The sequence below is a fragment of the Triturus cristatus genome, chromosome 5_2 (assembly GCF_964204655.1).
Source record: "Triturus cristatus chromosome 5_2, aTriCri1.1, whole genome shotgun sequence".
NCBI lineage: Eukaryota > Metazoa > Chordata > Amphibia > Caudata > Salamandridae > Triturus > Triturus cristatus.
The window spans coordinates 619,111,362-619,129,504 of NC_140588.1; the positions used below are offsets into that span (position 1 = coordinate 619,111,362).

General features: G+C 49.4%; 1 protein-coding gene and 1 long non-coding RNA gene across 3 annotated transcripts in view; one reads left to right on the forward strand and one right to left on the reverse strand.

The window, feature by feature from the left end:
* The window catches only part of DRP2 (dystrophin related protein 2), a 955,857-nt gene that overhangs the window by 625,209 nt on the left and 312,505 nt on the right, over positions 1-18,143 (reverse strand). The window lies entirely within an intron of this gene.
* Positions 1-18,143, forward strand: part of LOC146829086 (uncharacterized) — a 210,402-nt gene that overhangs the window by 66,512 nt on the left and 125,747 nt on the right. For both annotated transcript variants that reach the window (XR_014962180.1, XR_014962181.1), the window contains exon 3: positions 9,153-9,211. This is a non-coding gene — a long non-coding RNA (uncharacterized LOC146829086). The remainder of the gene's footprint in view (positions 1-9,152; positions 9,212-18,143) is intronic.

Consider the following 18,143-nt stretch of genomic DNA (forward strand, 5'->3'; position numbering starts at 1 on the left):
AAAGCTATTTACTTTGCCAGTGCTTGTTTAAGGAACGCAGATTTAAAGTACAAAGAATGTAAGAGGAGTTTTTCCCCAGAGACACATGGATGCCCACATTGTTAAAGAAGTCCCTCCTGGCATGGTAAGGGTAGTCAGTGAGAACTTTGGCCTGTCAGGGGCATTTGCTCCATGTCCATCCCTAATCACAAGAGCAGTAGCAGCCATGCCAGCTGCCCTGTCCTTGAAACAGATCCCCCAGGCCAACATTTCCCAACAGCTGTACAGCTTGGACAGCTTGTCTACACTATGTGGTACTACTGTTAGGAGATTTTCCATCAATTAATGCTGGAGTTAGTGGCCTTGGTCAACACAGGATAGAATTGCCCAGGGACCTGTACAAGAGGATTTTCAGCTTATTTCCCATGACACTTTTACAAAATAGTGAAAAATTGTCAATAATAAATCATTTTGTGCTGCTAACAATATCTAAAATCGAATAAACCTTTTAAAGACTGCTGTTCCTCCTCCTGTCTCTCTAGTCTCAGGTTTCTCTTTGAACTTCTACACCCCTTTTCTTCTTCCTAATTTCCATCACTCACAATCGCTCTTCCCTCTGCCTCTTTCGTCTTTACCGGGCCAACTTCCACAGTGACCGTTCCTCAACAATTATTCAGGGCCCTGTGGTTTCCTAGTGAGGATCACGCTTTAGAAATCTATGCCATCCAGATGTGCCTCAACTCTACTTTTCCTGCCATATTTGTCATGTTCTTCCCCTCTTGCTCTTCCCTCTTACATCCTTCTCTCTCTCACTCCATTTCTTTATATTTTCCCATCTCCCTTTACTCTCTTCTTTTGAATCATCCACTGCCTTACTTTCTGTGCCAAGTTTTATCTCTCATTGCTGCCTCTTTTTGGTAAGCTAGCAGAAAAGCACGTAAATAGACAATTGCTTGCCTCCGAGTCTGCAAGGCAGCCGCGGCTATGCTTACGCTCGACCTCAGTGCTGCGTTTGTTACTGTATCGCACAATATTTTGATCAAGCAGCTGTGGAACAGTGGCATTGCTGACAAAGCACCGCATTGGTTGGCTTCATTTCTGCAGGTACGTACCTTTCAGGTTTCACAAAAACCATTTCAATTGTCGGTTCACCCTGCAGCAAGGAGTGCCACGGGGCTCCTCATCGAGTCCAGCTCTTTTTAATATGTCAGCCCTGTTAGCTGAAATCATTGCGCAGTATGGTTTTACTATTATTTCGTATGCCGATGACACACAACTCGACATCACCCTGTCCCACAACAGTGAGTTCAAGGCCTCTTCTCTCCGTGCGTGACTGTCAGATGTCACAACTTGGATGGACCTTAACCGTTTGAAGCTGAATGCCAGGCAGACTGAGGTGCTGGTACTGGGCAAGTATCTGAATATTTGGACCAAAGCTTGATGGGCAGATAGTCTTGGTCCTTTAACAACTTCCGAGCCCAAGGTTAAAAACCTGGGCATCTGGTTCGATGAGAAGTGTTGGACCTGAACCTTTTTGCAGGGCTCTCCCCAAACTTTTTGTCTTCCTTCTGTATTTTTTTGACCCTCTTTTTGTTGGCTTTAGGACTTTAGGCACTTTACCACTGCTAACCAGTATGTTTGGTTTCTCTATGATTGGCAAATTCTGTTTACTAGTAAGTCCCTATTACACTACAGTGCGTGTGCCCAGGGCCTATAAATCAAGTACTACTAGTGGACCTGCAGCACTGATTGTGCCACCCACATGGGTGACAGGGCTGAGAGTGTCACTGCAACTGCTGCACCACTGAAACCATGACCCTATTGCCTGCTAGATAACTGCACTTGTGACTGCCTATTTAGTAGTAAAGTTTAGCAATATTCTGCGTTTAGTGGGGTACCTAGAGATGTTGGCCCCGGTGCCACTGCACCTGCTGCATCATTCAAATCAAGCCCCTTTTAACTGCAAGATAACTGCGATTGTGTCTGCCTCTACAGTAGTAAAATATATCAATATTAGGTTTTTCGACGAGGTCATGACAAATTTCGGACCCGGTGCCACTGCACCTGCTGCACCATTCAAATCATGAGCCTATTGCCTGCTAGATAAATGCACTTGTGACTGTCTTGTTTCATAGTATAATTTAGCAATAATATGGGTTTAGTGGGGTCCCTGGAGCTTTTGGCCCAGTGCCACTGCACCTGCTGCACCATTAAAATCCAGTCCCTTTTAACTGGAAGGTATCTGCAATTGTGACAGCATGTTTAGTAGTCAAATATAGCAAAATGATGTGTTTAGAGGCGTTCTGACAACTTTTGGGCCCGGTGCTACTGCACCTGCTTCACCATTCAAATCATGATCCTGTTGTCTGCGAGGTATCTGTACTTGTAGCTGCCTGTTTAGTAGTAAAATATAGCATAGCTCTTGTATATTAACTTTATTTTTAACGTGCAATGTTTATAACAACATTTAGAATTTGATCATAATTACCTAATAGATTAAGTTAAAAAAATCAATCTGATAATGCCTACAGCGTGCAAAGAAAGGTACTGAGTCATGAATAGGAAATGCCACAAACGTTCTAAGGCCAAAGCATATGCTTTACACAACTAAGTAATAAAAAGAAAGCATTCCAGCATACTGTTAGAAGCTGTGTGCCTTTTCTGTGGGTGAAGATCTTATCTTGACAGTGAATGGGGCTTAAACAGTGTAAACAGCTTTATTAGCAGCATCGTAAATACGTGAAGCCAGGTAAAGTTAACAAAAAAAAAGTTACACACAAAAGCGAATGAACATAGTAATTTCCCATGGGAACTGATAGAGCCCTCTTTTAAGATATTTTAAATTCAGGAGATTTCACAAGCACAGCGCAAGCGATGCACATGCGACATCTAAAAAGCCACTGTAAAGATAGCACCGTGATAGGAAGTCAAGCACAGCAGTACTGGCTTTTGACACTAATTTTTTAATTTAACAGAGTTTTATATAGCGCGAACTTGACCCGGTATCGGGTATCAGAGTGCTTTACATAGCACCAGTTGCATTACATGAGGACACATTCATTTTTGTTGGCACGGGGAGATTAATTGATTTGCCCAGAATCACAGGATGTTCAGCGTTGTTGCTGAGACTCGAACCCAGTTCCCCAGATTCGAGGTCGAGCGCCCTAGCTGTTAGGCCAACTCCTCTCCCCAATGTTCGTGTACATCAGAGTTGATATGCATCATGAGACACACATTCAGACTATATGCATTTAATCCTTGCTATTCCACTGGCAAGCGCCATAAAGTGTTGACACGGTCAATAAACATATGACAAACCTGCTCCACTTTTAATGCACAGAAATGGATGCATTAACAGTACACCAGTTCTGCTCCACTTGTTATGTACAGGAATGGATGCACTAACTGATATGCTTTTAATGCAAAGGAGAGGCTGCATTAAAGGTACAGCAGTCCTGCTCCACTTTCAATGCATAGACGAGGATGCTGCACTTTCAATGCATAGGGAGGGGATGCATTGAAAGTACAGCAGTCCTGCTCCATTTTCAATGCGTAGACGAGGATGCTGCACTTTTAATGCATAGGAGATGAAGCATTGAAAGTACAGCAGTCCTGCTACACTTTCAATGCATGGACAAGGATGCTGCACTTTTAGGGCCTCATTTGCAAGAAACTGATGCATCGGCATCGATGCGCCAGTTTCCTTGTGCCAGTGCCAAATGTCCTTGCGACACCATGGATGTGCTGTATTTACAATACAGGGCTCCATGGCGCAAGGATTTAGCAGATGCATCAGAAATTCTGACACATCTGTTAGTGCAAAAGTGACGCATTACTGGAGAAGGTCATAAAACGGTTGCAACTCCAGCAATGTGTCCGAGCACATAGGCGAGTCCCTTTTTAACAGCCCTGCATCAATCCTTAGGCCTGGTCTGAGCAGGCTTAAGGATTTGATGCAGTCAAGACATAAAGTGACGCCGAAAAATGTTGTACATTTCTCTGCTCCACTTCTACGTGGCTTTTTTTGCGTGGGAATGCCTACCCTGCATACATTATACTTGACACAGGTATAATATGACGCAGGGCTCTACAAACTGATGCATTGGAAGAAATGCGTCAGTTTGTAGATATAGAGCAGTGTAGGCATGTAAATACACCCCTTAATGCACAGGAGGGGAAGCATTGAAAGTATAGTAGTCTTGCAAAGGAGAACTAGTGATTTTTATTTCAAGTATGGCGACCCTGCAGAAATGCTGTTTTTTTCCTTTGTCCATACAGTGTGCATTACACCTGTTCAGGAAGATAAGGGGAGGGATGGACTTCATGACCTCTCAGTGTTTCTCCTCAGGTATGAGTTTGGCAACAAGAAACTCAACACCCAAATGTAAATGTCAAGTTACTCATAAAATGGAATGTCAGCCAATTACCAATCACCTCCACTTGTAGCAGAGGTAGGGACTAATTGAGGGACAAGGAGCTTAAGTAATCTGCCTAGGATCACACAGTTTTAGGAAAGGAGAAGGACATATTACAATCCAGATTTTCAATTTAACCACAACACCACTCCAGTATCCCTTTCGAGCACATAACAAGACGAATCAATATGCACAAAGCACCTTCTTACTTGCACCCAAAAGTGTCTTAAGTCGCACCACAAAGTAAACCAGTCAGACAGGCTACTTGGCTGTGCCAATGCTTGTTTACCTTGTCTTTTGTTCCTAGGTCTATCTCTGACTCGTCTGTGAGTTCTTCCCTGTTTGCTCTTCCCAGTTCCATCTTTGGTCAGAGTTACATGTCTGAGGTCGGAATTCGTAAACCCGCCTCCACACCTTCCACGCACTGATATGAAGGCCATACAGTGGAATTGAAAGACGGATGGCCTATCGTTCAAGTCTAAAAACAAGTGGTAAATAAACTGCTAGTGGAACGAAATCTACGCGGAGGACACCGCAGTGTCACCTCTGCCCTTAGATATGCTTCAAAGTACAAAGTCCTGCTCTTTATTTTGCACACTCGGGCCTCATTTACAAGAAACTGACGCATCAGCCTCGATGCGTCAGTTTCCTTGTGCCTGAGCCAAATGTCCTTGCAACACCATGGGTGCCCTGTATTTACAATACAGGGCTCCATGGTGCAAGGATTTAACAGCTGTGTCAGAAATTCTAACACATCTGTTTGCGCAAAGCAGCGCATTGCTGGAGTTGGATGTAAAACTGAAGCAACTCAATGCGTCAGAACAGATAAGAGAGTCCCATTGTAACAGCCCTGCATCAATCCTTACACCTGGTCTGAGCAAGCAAAAGGGTTTTGACGCCGTTAAGTTGAGGAGTGACGCCGAGAAATGTAAATTTTACTGCACCAATCTTTAGGCTTTTTTGCGTGGGAACACCTACCCTGCATACATTATACATGGCGCAGGTATAATGTGACGCAGGGCTGTACAACTGACGCATTGGACCCAATGCGTCAATTTGTAGATATGGAGCAGTGTGGGTCACTGATTGCGCCGCCGCTGTGTCAAAAAAAGTGACTCAGCGGCAGGGCAAGTGGCTTGTAAATAAGCCCCTACATATTTACCATGAATGTAGTTATCAACTGTCTACCCTTCCCTCTATGAGGGCCATCAAACATCAGCTATAGTGGATAGCCAAATGCACAAAAGGCTCCCTCGCAGCCCCACACTTGGCCCTATACGACTCGTCTATCGCCCAAATTCCCATTGCTGGGAAATACAACTTCACACATTGGTGTAGGCTTTTATCCTGCCCTGACGGGCTGTGATTGAGGAAACTTGGCCCCCTCCCCAGACTCATTGCTTCTTGGCATCCCAGTTTTCACTGGGTAAATCGATAGTTTAATGGGGCATTATAAATGCATGCTTTTCCAGTCTGTAAAAATGCCAGGCATTGTAATGGATTCGAGAGAATGCCAACAATTTAACAGCCGGCCATGCTGTACAACCTGTATTTTAGGAGGTGAGGCATGAATATCCCTCGAGTCACCAAAATGTCATGGGTACTGGAAGTAGCATCCTTCGCCGGTTGACCTTGGATAACCTCACAAAGTTGAGCCCTTGCTTCACCCTTTATCCCTCAAGAGCCTGCAAGGGAAGAGGAAAGGCAAAGATTGGAAAGTACAGAAATGGGCCTGGTTTAGTTTCTGTTACTGCCTCTGCCTTCATGACCCGGAGATCAGAGTCACACGGGCAATGCCAATGGTACCATGGGCAAGCAGAAGTAGCCACTACCTACACCTAATTGAGTTAGACAAAGGGAGCCGCATTTACACAGTGAATGAGCAAATTAATGCCCAAGGACTGTGTCATCAGTTATCAGCACTGTCTTAGGGATCTGGAGAGGTGTAATGAAGCCCTGCAGGCAGCAAAGCAATAAGGGAGTGGAATGCATGGTCAGAAACACTGAGCACAGTGAATGTATGAAAGGCGGGCAGTGAGTCAGGGAAGTCCAAGCCCTCCCTGCCAGTAAAGTCCCAAATAGATAGCACCATTGACTCAGTCAATCTTTGGTGGTGCTCTCGGACAAGGTAGGCGGCTCTTCCGTCCTGGAGCACAAATTCAATCAGATTCAAGGAGTGGCGGAGCCAGTAAGGGATCCAGCTTGGCAACCCTTGGCAGTGGTGGCAGCAGCAGCACTTGGCTGCCTCAGATAAGCTGAGGAGCATTTAGGTCGCTAAGGAAGGTCTGTTTTTAAGCTCCCACCAATGGAGCGTGCGGGCATCTTTGGAGTCGGGAAAGGACATGAATCCAGTCCAAAGTGGCCTGGAAGGGACAGTGGTTGCTGCTGTGGGTGCTGCTAATGGAGCTATGAAATGACCCTGTGGCTGAGACCAGAAGAACTTAAGATGCTTTTCTAGAGCAAGCACTCTCGGGTTGCCTGCATGCTGGTGGCCCAGACGAGCCTGCAGGTGGCAGCAGAACTGACACAATCAGGTAAGCTGAGGAGTGTTGCTATTTTTACCTGTCCTATGAAGCTAATGTGCATAATCTGCACATTCTTACACTCTTCCCTTTTTAAATTCCTCCTGAACCCTGAGGTTAAAAGAGAGACATAAAAGTTCTACAGTACCAGTATGAATATACATAATAACAAATAATATGAGCTAGAAGTAGCCTTCAAACTGTTCGACATATGCTCTTTATGGAATCTTGGGCAAGATGTATGACTGTTTTTTGCGGTCGCAAAGGGGCATTTGGGCCGTTTGCGACCGCAAAAAACAGATTCACAATGTACTAACCCTATTTTGCGAGTCCCTAATCTATTAGCGACTCGCAAAATAGGGTTAGTGACTCGCTATTAGGAAGGGGCATGCCAAGGGCGTCCCTACCTAATAGCGAGTGCAAATGCCATGTATGAGTGTTTTGCGACAGCATTTGTGGTCGCAAAAAACTCGCAGTTTACCACCTACTTCAAGTAGGTGGTAAACCATTTGCAAATGGGAAGGGGTCCACTTTGTGAATGGGTGCGCAAATATTTTTCAAGAGCAGACAGTGGTCCCAGGGACCAATGCCTGCCCTTAAAAAATGAAACAAAAAAGTTTCATTTTTCATTTTTTAAATGCATCCCGTTTTCCTTTAAGGCCCGCCATTCCCAATGGGGTCCCAAATTGCGACAGCCTCATTAATATTCAAGAGGCTTGCAATTTGCGACCCCATTGGGAATCGCAAACAGTGTCTGACACACTTTTGTACATTGAATTTTGCGACTCGCAATTTGGCTAAAATTAACGAGGCACAAAACTCAATGGCTGTAGAGCTGGCCCAAAATTTGTAATTTATAATTTGGATGTACTCTAACCAGGGTAAAAGGTTACATGCTGCTACAGTGAAAGGTAAAAATAAATTGTTCGAGGAAAGTTAAGTAGTAGAATGCGATAATGCAAATCATGTATAGAGAGGTAGGTTGTTGTTACTTTTAAATGTTTTTAGTTTGAACTGTATTGATTTAATAAGCTTAGCTTTTAACTGCAGTTTGCAAATAATGGTATATTATTATTGATGAACCCAATTTTAATGCGTAAACTTCTCAGTGTAGTTGAATGGCTTAATGCCTAAACAATAAATAATTGATTGATTAATAGGATGTACTTCCTTTGGCTAGAAATGTTGTACATTTATAGACTTTAGATATGATAGTTTTTTTTTATTTAGGTGAACTTGGTTAATTGCTTTAATATTAATATTCATCGCAATACTTTACAGGAATATGGTGGACAGTTTTGCTGGTCTGCCAAACCCCCCTCCCCCCCTTCGCACCCCCCCCCCTCTTCCCCCCCCCCCCCCCCCCCTCCCCTCCCAGCCTGCGCCCAGACTGTTCACAAGAAAGAGGAGATGGTAATTGTCTTCCTTGAGCTGTGTCTCTCATGAATTGCTGAAGACTATTTTTAGAAGCACCTTGGAGCCGCACAGCAGATGGAGGTCCGGTTGGGCTGAGGACTCGGAGTGGTCCTGGGCATGTCACATTCTGTGACAGAATCTGGGCCGTGCGCCATTTAACATAAGCAATGCGAAGCTTTCAGAAACTACACTTGAGTGCCACTGAACACGCTCTCTACACAGATTAGTAAAGAAAAGAGTTACATTGAGTTCCAGCGGCTGGAACTTGATCAAATAAAAAACGAGCAAAATGGGCCTCTTTAACCACCACTTACACAGAACTGTGCATATGTGAGGTGAAGTGATAATTCTTAAAGTTTTCAGAGTTCGATACCGGCTGCAAGAGTTGTTTAGTAGGAATCAGAGGATAGGAAGGTGTATTAATTCCTTTTCAGTAAAACACGTCAAGTCTTCTACAGAGAGTGCATGGTGGCAAACTCTGAGGGAGTTTCCTATTCATAGAAAGATATGTTCGTGAAACCATAAGATGCTCGTCTCTGGCATGTTCAGTTTTAGGAATTACAAGTTCCACATCCGAGGACAGAAAGTTAGTTACCCAGCAATATCGCTAGGGCATATCTATAGATTGTTGCAGTTTAAGACAGGACTGCTATGGCCAGTTGCTAAAGATATATCTTGCTACCTTTGCCCAACGCATTGTGCCTTGCAGCCCTTAGTGCCCAGGAAAGGGTCTGAGTGGTGGAGTCCAGTGTCCTTATTTTCTCTCTTATCCCATTCCTCTTTCCCCAGTTCTAACACTGGCCTTTATATTCTTTTGTAGGTGCTCATTTGTGGAGGCATTGAAAGACAGAAGAGTGCCTATTGGATGCCGAGTACAAGGTTAGTGTTTTCTGACAACAGTACTCTAACAAGCACTGGCAAAGCCAATAGGTTTCGCCTGTGTGAGATCTATTGGCTTTGTCAATGCTTGTGTTACTTTTGTTTAGGAGTATTCAGCGAATATTGACTTTTGATTTATGTGCTTAAGAGCTTTTCTATTACTTATGCACTTTTTTTCCTGTCTGGAGATGAGTGGTGGGTAAAAATATACTAGCAAACAGGCGCCCCACCTGAAGTCAGTGCTCGGTGCAGTGGCACCGTTCCCACCGCCCTAGAGCCGGCTCTGGGTGGTGGGCGGGGGTGGTGGGTTAACACAACAAATGCATGTCGAAGGCAGAGCTGCCGACCACGGAACCTGGAAACGTGTTTCAAGTCTCTGCGTCGCCTCAACATCATGTGGTCCTGGGCAAATCACTAAATCCCCTCGTGTGTAATTGAAAAAAAGAAATGAAAGTGCCTGTGTCTAATGTAAATAGTGCTCATGTTTAAGGTACTCCAATACCTTCGAGGACACGAGTGAGGGTGCGGGAGATGGCTAAAGCAGGGGCGTGGGTAAAACAAGAGAGAGCAAGGAGTAAGAGGCAGTGGGTTACAAGCAGTGGGGGATGTTGTCTGTAAACACAATTGTGCTGCTGCTTGGGAGGAGGGGTAAAGCTTCATAAATAATATAAAAATGTGCACACTGTTCTGCCTAGCTGCGACACGAGCATGCAGTGACCGACATTGTAACACTATTTCCGTTACCCCGCACACTTGTAGCACCGCGCCCATTGCCCATGCCAAGTGCTCGACCATTCGCCCGACCTCCCCATGCCAGATGGTCGTTCCGGAATGACTTCACTTCATGTTATGTCCTGGAATGTCAACTGCCTCTTAGATAAGGTCAAGCGCACTGCGGTCCTCTGTTATGCCCAGCGACATATGGTGGATATATTGATGCTTCAGGAGATGCAACTGTCAGGCAACCATTGTCCTTTTCTGGCGCGCTATGGCTATGGTGGGATTTGGCATTCTGGTTTTGCCCGTGGTTCTTGGGGGTGGCGATCCTGATGCGCTGCGCTCTTCCCTTTGTGGCGCGTAAAGTGGTCCATGACCCGGGGGGTTGCTTTGTCGTCATGGAAGGGACCATTGGGAACCAATCCTTGAACCTGATTGCTGTGTATTACCCCCCTCTCTGCTGTCTTCCACACTCCAGCGTCTTGCCCCTCTGGTGGCCGCCTTATCCCCGGGGGCGACTGTTGTCGGCGGGGACTTCACTGCAGTTTTGGACCCGGGCCTTGACACTTCTGCGACCCCTTCCGCCTCCCGAGTTTCCCAATCTGCTCTCCTCTCGAATTGGGCTTCGTCTCTGGGGCTCAGAGACACCTGGAGGCTCTGGCACCCGACCTCCCGTCTATACACTTATACATCAGCCTCCCACCACACGCATGCCCGACTGGATTATCTCTTCCTGCCGGCCCTGGACTGTCGGTCAATCCAGGCCATCACCATCCTTCCCAGGGGGTTATTAGATCATTCCCCAGTATACATGCAGATGGGCGTCCTCCCAGCGTCTTCGTGTCCGATGTGGCGGCTGAACACCTGGTTTCTCCAGGACAAAGACTTCCGGAAACACATAGGGGACGAACTCCGTCAATACTTCTCCACTAATCAGGGCTCGGTCTCATCTCCTGGTACTCTGTGGAAGGCCAGCAAGGTCACCATCCGTGGCTTCGCCAAGGGCCAACTTAAACTCCAACGTACAAAACAAGAAGCCCGTCTCACACTTCTGGAGGCCCAGGCTGCTTTGCTTGAGGCCCGCCCTCCAGGTGAGGGAACAGAGGCCCAAGATCGGAAATTGGTGTTTTTGAGAGATGAAATTAGGCAGGCCTCCCTGGAGTGCGCTAAGCTGCAATTGAGGTCCTCCGTGGCGCTAGTGTATGGCTGGGGAGATACATTGCTTAGCCACCTATCCTATGGCTAATCGAATTATCCCTAAGATGGTTGATTCCCATGGGGAAACCCAATGGACCCCCATGGTGGTGGCCCAGTGCTTTGCCTCGTTCTATGCTTCTCTCTACTCTGCCCAGCCTCCAGACCTGACACTCGAAGGGCTCCTCCTGCAAGAGCGATTCCCCCTTCCACTGACACTGAGGCGGAAGACCTTGATCTTCCGATCACTCCGGAAAATATTAATGACGCTATCTCCCGCATGGCCGCAGGCAAGACACCGGGACTGGACCGATTCCCACAAGAGTTTTATGCGTCCTACAGAGATACACCGGTTCCCCAGCTCCTGGAGATGCATCATGAAGCTGCGGACCGTGACTTCTTCCTTCCTGAGACGGACCTGGCCACCATTGTGGTGAATCCTAAGTCTCAGCCTCCCTCCGCCCAATGCTTTGATTATTGCCCTATCTCCCTCATTAACTCGGACCTCAAAATATTTGCCTCAGTCTTGGCGAACCGCATATGTCCTTACTTAGATAAATTGGTCCACCTGGACCTGTGTGGGTTTATGCCCTCCGGGGAACCAGGCACTGCCTCAGATGTCTCCACCTCGACCCTGCCAACCAACATCAACTGACCCCTTATCTCTTTTTAAAATGATGGTACTGCCACGATTTCTCTATATGCTCTATATGCTGCAGACTACACCCCTCTCCTTTTTGCGGTCATGGTTCCAGGAGATGGATGGTTTGGCAACTAAATTTCTATGGGGGGGTCGGAGACTGAGGCTGGCCCTCACCCAGTGCAGGATACCGCCTTTTGACGGTGGGCTGGGTATGACTAATCTGTATTTATATTATTTGGCGACCCTGCTCCTTACCATACATGATTGGTTTAATGGTGGCTGGTCGGACCCGGCATACAGCTTGGAGCTGCATAACTTAGGTTTCTCCAAAATTTAAGGAATGCTATACGGGACCGCTATACCCCAAGCTTTGCCTGTCACGCGAGGGGTGCTCCTGGCCTGGCGGGCCTCCCTGCGCCATATCTGCTGGTCAGGCAAACTGACCCGTTACACCCCATTATGGTGCGGAACGTGGCTCAGAGATGTTGCCGCCCTTTCTGGCTTCAGAACCTGGGATCTCATTGGAATTTCACAGCTTGGGGATGTCTGGGGTGGGAGTCAAATACGCTATTTCCCGGATCTGCAGACTAGATTCTTCCTCCACACCTTCCAGTTTTATCACTACCTGCAGCTGTGCCACGCCCTCCACACCCACATCCCAGAAGGGACTTCCCTACCCGAATACAGCCCACCTGAAGCCCAGGTCATGAATGGCGATCTGGGGAAAGAGGTGATTTCCCGCATCTATCGCTCCCTCACAAATAACACCCCCAACTCCCTCTCCCATCTCCTGGGTAAGTGGGAGGGCTGGCTTGGCTCCCTGGATGATGCTGATTGGAGAGATGGACTGATGGCCCCAAAAATGGTCACTGCTTCAGCGCGGCTCCGATTAGTTCAACTATACTACTTACACGTGGCCTACCTCACGCCATTGCGACTTCACCGCGCTGGGCTCCAACCTGATGCTTCCTGTCCCCGCTGTGCGTGCCCCCAAGCTGACTTTTACCACATTGTATGGCTTTGTCCTGCAATCACGCGCTACTGGGAGCTGGTGGCAGGGGGACTTACGGAGGTCCTGGGTTGGGAATTCCCCCTGAGTTCGATGAACATACTCCTGGGCGTAACCGAGGGGTTGGACGGAACGAGAGCCGAGAAGCTATGTTTAAACACAGCATTGATGGTGGCTGTTAGAGTCGGGGATCTCTGGTTGGCGCAAGGTTGCCCTTGTGTCAAGCAGGAACCCTCTCCTCCACGTCAGGGCGCAGGATAACCCCTCGCGAATGACCCTTGCTCACCCTCTAGGTGCGTGGCGTGAGCAGCCAAGGCGATTCCTCAGGCGTTGTTGGTTAAGCACTTACAATCATACACACAGTAAATACATCAATCCCCCCAGAAACGGACACCAGACTTGGATATATATAAAAATACGAGTCTTTATGTAAAAATAAGGTATATATATCTCAACAGACTTATCACAAGACCAATAACGTTTTCGCTAGGCCACCAGATTATACAGCAGGCAAATGTTCTTGGTTCGTGGTTTCAAATGGATAGTTCGTAGTCTCTTTACTTGTAGTTCCAGTACTCACAGAGATCGGTTCCTGCGAACGGGGAAATAAGGCGTTGCGGGCCCCGAGCCCGATACTGGACTTCTTTCGTGATGAGGAGAGTCGGCACAGGTCGGTGCGACTCTCAACTTCGGGAAGTGTTCTTGGGTCCTCAATCAGCAGGTGTGGGCAAGTAGGCAGGCGCGGCCCGCGACCCTTTGGCACGGCGGTGCAGGAGGGTCTCCACAGCGGGGGCGGCGCGGCCTGAGATGTCCGGGGATAGCGAAGCGGGGTCGCAGGGCACGGTCAGTGCAGCTGGATGACCCGGCGTAGATCACAGTCGTCGGACGGCCTCCGGCGGGAGGGGTGATAGCACGTTCAGCGCGCTCCAATGGCAGGCGGTGACAGGGGTGCAGGCGGCCTGGCCCGGGGACAGAGAGCGGCTCCGGACGGAGCGGGGCTCTCACGGGGTGGCGGCAGGCGAGCTCCTGAGTGTCACGGCCCTAGGAGGGGCGATGAGGGGCGCAGTCTCTTTTCCAGCGGGATGCACACACGGCTCGAATTGGAGGACGAGCAAGAAGCACAGAGAACCCACTGTTCCTGGGGTTCAGTTCAGGGGGCAAGCTCAGATCAAGCCCTTGGAGAATGTTCAAGCACAAAGTAGCAAAGTCTTTTCAGTAAGTCTCTTCCTCTCCTCTCTCAGCAAGGCAAGCAGCAGGCCAGCTCCTCCGGCGTCTTCTTCTCCTTCTAGTCGGGCAGAGGTTCTTTGTGGTAAACAGGATTCTGATTTCTTAGGAGCCAGGCTCCTACTTTTATACACCAATTCTTTTGTTCTTTAGCGCCAGGGGGCCTAGGCCTGGCTCAGTCCAGTTCTGGAGCACTCGGCTATGGTGACTCTGCTCTTTCCTTTCAGCAGCAGGGCAGAGACATCAGCCGCCCCACAGGGGGTGGCGCCGGCTTTGTGGTGGCAGAGCACAGGTCTATTCAGGAGTCAAGGTGTACTCCTCCCACCCATCCAGGTCTAATCTCTCTACCCACCACCTGGCAGCCAACCTGTCTCTGGGGATTCCCCAACCCTGCTCCTCACTGTTGCCAGGCAGAACACATACACACAGCAGAGGCGGACTGAGATGGTCAGGTCAGTAAATACTAACTTTCTAAAAGTAGTATTTACAAACCCAGGATATTAAAATAAACTTGACTACAAGAAGTATTTTATTATTCTGAGTTCAGGCATACCAAACTTGACACTCTACCATGCTCTCTGAGTCCACTGGGGTCACAGCGTTGGCGTGACCCCGGCAGCCCATTCTGGCCTATGGAGAGCAGGTAGCCTTCAATAGTGAAAAACGACAAGGCTGTAATTCACTACTAAGACATGCCACACACATCAGGGCATGTCCTACCTTATGCCTACAATGCACCCTGCCCTCGGGCCTACCAGAGGGGTGGCTAATATGTAGGTAAGGGAAGGTTTAGGGACTGGCAAGTGGGGGGCACTTACGCAGTCAGCGCGACGGTCCCGGACCGCGCACAGGGTCTGCGGTGGCAGACCCTAGACACACTTTACAAGGCCGCTTCCGTGGGTGGCGCAACCAGCGCTGCAAGCCCACCAGCAGCATTGGCATTCACAAGCCCTGGCACCCCTGGTGCACTTGACTGGGGACTGACAGTGAATCCAATAAACCAATCATGGACATCAATTACAGGTACACTTTATCTAGGGAGCACTTGCACTGCGGCACGGATTAGCCGTGGCGCAGTGCCCTGAGCAGACAACACCAGCAAAACAGTCGAGGCACACCATCAAAAAGTGGAAGGGAAACTCACGCCAAGGTGCCAGGTCTAACACGTGTCCCCTCCAGCTGAAATGTGGGGAGAACTACCCTTGCCCAGGGGGTTCCTCGTCACTAAGGCGGAAATACCTGGACAGACCGTCAGCGTTGGCGTGATCTGTACCAGGACGGTGTTCCACCGTAAAGTCCATACCCTGTAGGGAGATGGACCACCTCAACAGCTTCGGGTTTTCACCCCTCATTTGCATCAACCATCTGAGGGGCCTGTGGTCCGTCTGAACCCGGAAGTGAGACCCAAACAAGTAGGGTCTTAGCTTCTTCAGCGCCCAGACCACAGCAAATGCTTCTCGCTCAATTGCACTCCACCTACTTTCCCGTGGAAGTAACCTCCTACTGATGAAGGCTACGGGTTGGTCCCAGCCCTCCTCAGTCATCTGTGAGAGAACAGCCCCTACACCATGCTCTGAAGCGTCTGTCTGGACTAGGAATTCCTTGGAGAAGTCGGGGGCCAAGAGCACGGGCGCCGTGCACATGGCAGTCTTCAGGGTGTCGAAAGCTTTCTGACAGGTGTCAGTCCAAATCACGTTCCTGGGCTGCTTCTTCGAAGTCAGCTCTGTCAAGGGGGCAACGATCGTTCCATAGCCCTTGACAAACCTCCTGTAGTACCCAGTGAGCCCCAGGAAGGCCCTCACTGCGGTCTGCGTCTTGGGGGGTTCCCAAGCCAGGATGGTTTCAATTTTGGGTTGCAAGGGTGCCACCTTGCCGCTCCCCACTTGGTGTCCCAAGTACACCACGGAACCCTGCCCGATCTGGCACTTGCTTGCCTTGATCGTGAGGCCTGCTCGGCGCAGCGCCATCAACACTTCCCAGAGGTGGCGCAGGTGTTCAGGCCAGGTGGCACTGAACACGGCGATGTCATCCAGGTAGGCGGCACTGAACGCATCCAGCCCAACCAGTACCTGGTTGACCAACCTCTGAAAGGTGGCAGGGGCATTCTTCATCCCAAATGGCATGACTCGGAACTGGAAGTGCCCATCTGGTGTAGAGAATGCTGACCTCGCTTTGGCCCCATCGGTCAAGGCGATCTGCCAGTACCCAGACGTTAAATCAAACGTACTGAGGAACCGGGCAGCCCCCAGCCGATCAATGAGCTCATCAGCTCTGGGGATGGGGTGCGCGTCAGTCTTCGTGACTGAATTGAGTCCTCTGTAGTCCACACAGAACCGGAGTTCAGGTGTGGCTCCCGGCGCAGCAGCCTTTGGGACCAAGACCACGGGGCTGGACCAAGGACTGCTGGAGGACTCAACCACCCCTAGCGCAAGCATTTTGGAGACCTCCTCCTTAATGCAAGCTCTGACCCTGTCAGTTACCCTGTAAGCCTTGTGCTTCACGGGTAAGCTGTCTCCTGTGTCCACATCATGGACGCACCAATCTGTGACACCAGGAACCAGGGAGAATCGGTCGGAAAATTGTCCCAGCAAGTGGCGGCAGTCTTCCTGTTGTTCGGGCGTCAGGGTGGGTGAGAGGTTAACTCCATCCACTGACCCATCTTTCTCAGAGGCCACTAAGAGGTCAGGGAGAGGCTCGGTCTCCTCTTCCATTCCATCATCAGTGGCCAGCAGCATGCCCACTTCGGTCCTCTCTAAGTGGGGCTTAAGGCGGTTAACATGTAGGACCCTCAAAGGGTTCCTGGGAGTCTGCATGTCCACCAAGTAGGTGATAGGACTTTTGCGCTCCACAACCTCAAATGGACCTGTCCACTTATCCTGAAGTGCACACGGCTCCACTGGGGCCAAGACCCACACCTTTTGTCCAGGTTGAAGCTCTACCAGAGTGGCATTCCGGTCGTACCACCGCTTCATCTCTTCCTGGCTGGCTTCCAGATTTGCCTCAGCAAGTTGCCTGAAACGCCGAGTCTGGTTCCGGAAGGCCAGCATGTAACTATATACATTCTGGGGAGGTTTCCTGGGAGATTGCTCCCAGCCTTCCTTTACCAAACTCAGAGGTCCTCTTACCGGGTGACCATACAGAAGCTCAAAGGGGCTGAACCCTAGAGACTTCTGCGGCACCTCTCGGTAAGCGAAGAGCAGGCATGGCAAGAGGACGTCCCACTTACGCCTCATTGGACCGTCCAGGCCCATGATCATGCCTTTGAGGGTTCGGTTGAATCTCTCAACCAACCCATTTCCTTGGGGATGGTAAGGAGTGGTGAACTTGTAAGTTACCCCACACTCCTTCCACAGGGATTTCATATATGTGGATATGAAATTGGTCCCCCTGTCGCTCACCACCTCTAGAGGGAATCCCACTCGGGAGAAAATTCCCATCAGTGCCCGTCCCACCACGGGGGCCGTCACTGTCCTCAGAGGGATGGCTTCAGGGTACCGGGTGGCATGGTCCACCAAGACCAGGATGAACCTGTTGCCCAGGGCTGTCTTGGGGTCCAGAGGCCCCACAATGTCAATACCCACTCGTTGGAATGGCGTACCGACCACAGGGAAAGGTTGCAGAGGAGCCTTGTGCTTCCCTCCGCTCTTACCACTTGCCTGGCAAGTCTGACAGGTTCTGCAGTAGGAATCTGAATTCTTGTGCATTTGGGGCCAGTAAAAGTGGGTGACAAGCCTGTCATAGGTCTTGTCCTTCCCCAAATGTCCTGCTAACGGCACATCATGAGCCAGCCCCAGTAGGAAGGTTCTGAACTTCTGGGGTACCACCAGCACACGGGCTGACCCAGGTTCAGCAGCCTTAGGCTCGGAATACAGGAGGTCACTCTCCCAGTACACGTAGTGTGTTTTGGCCTGAACACCATTGGCCTGGTCTGCAGCCTGTTGCCGCATACCCACGAGAGAAGGGCATTCTTTCTGCTCCCTGCAGAATTCCTCCCTGGAGGGACCTCCTTCTTGCTGCCAATGGGTCAGCTCAGGCAAGTCTCCCAGTTCGGCAATCTGTTCCCCGGTAGGCTCCAGAGCATCCCCCTCAGGGTCTACTTCCTCCTGGGCCGTGGGAACTTCGGGGGCCGGTTTCCCGCGCCTCCT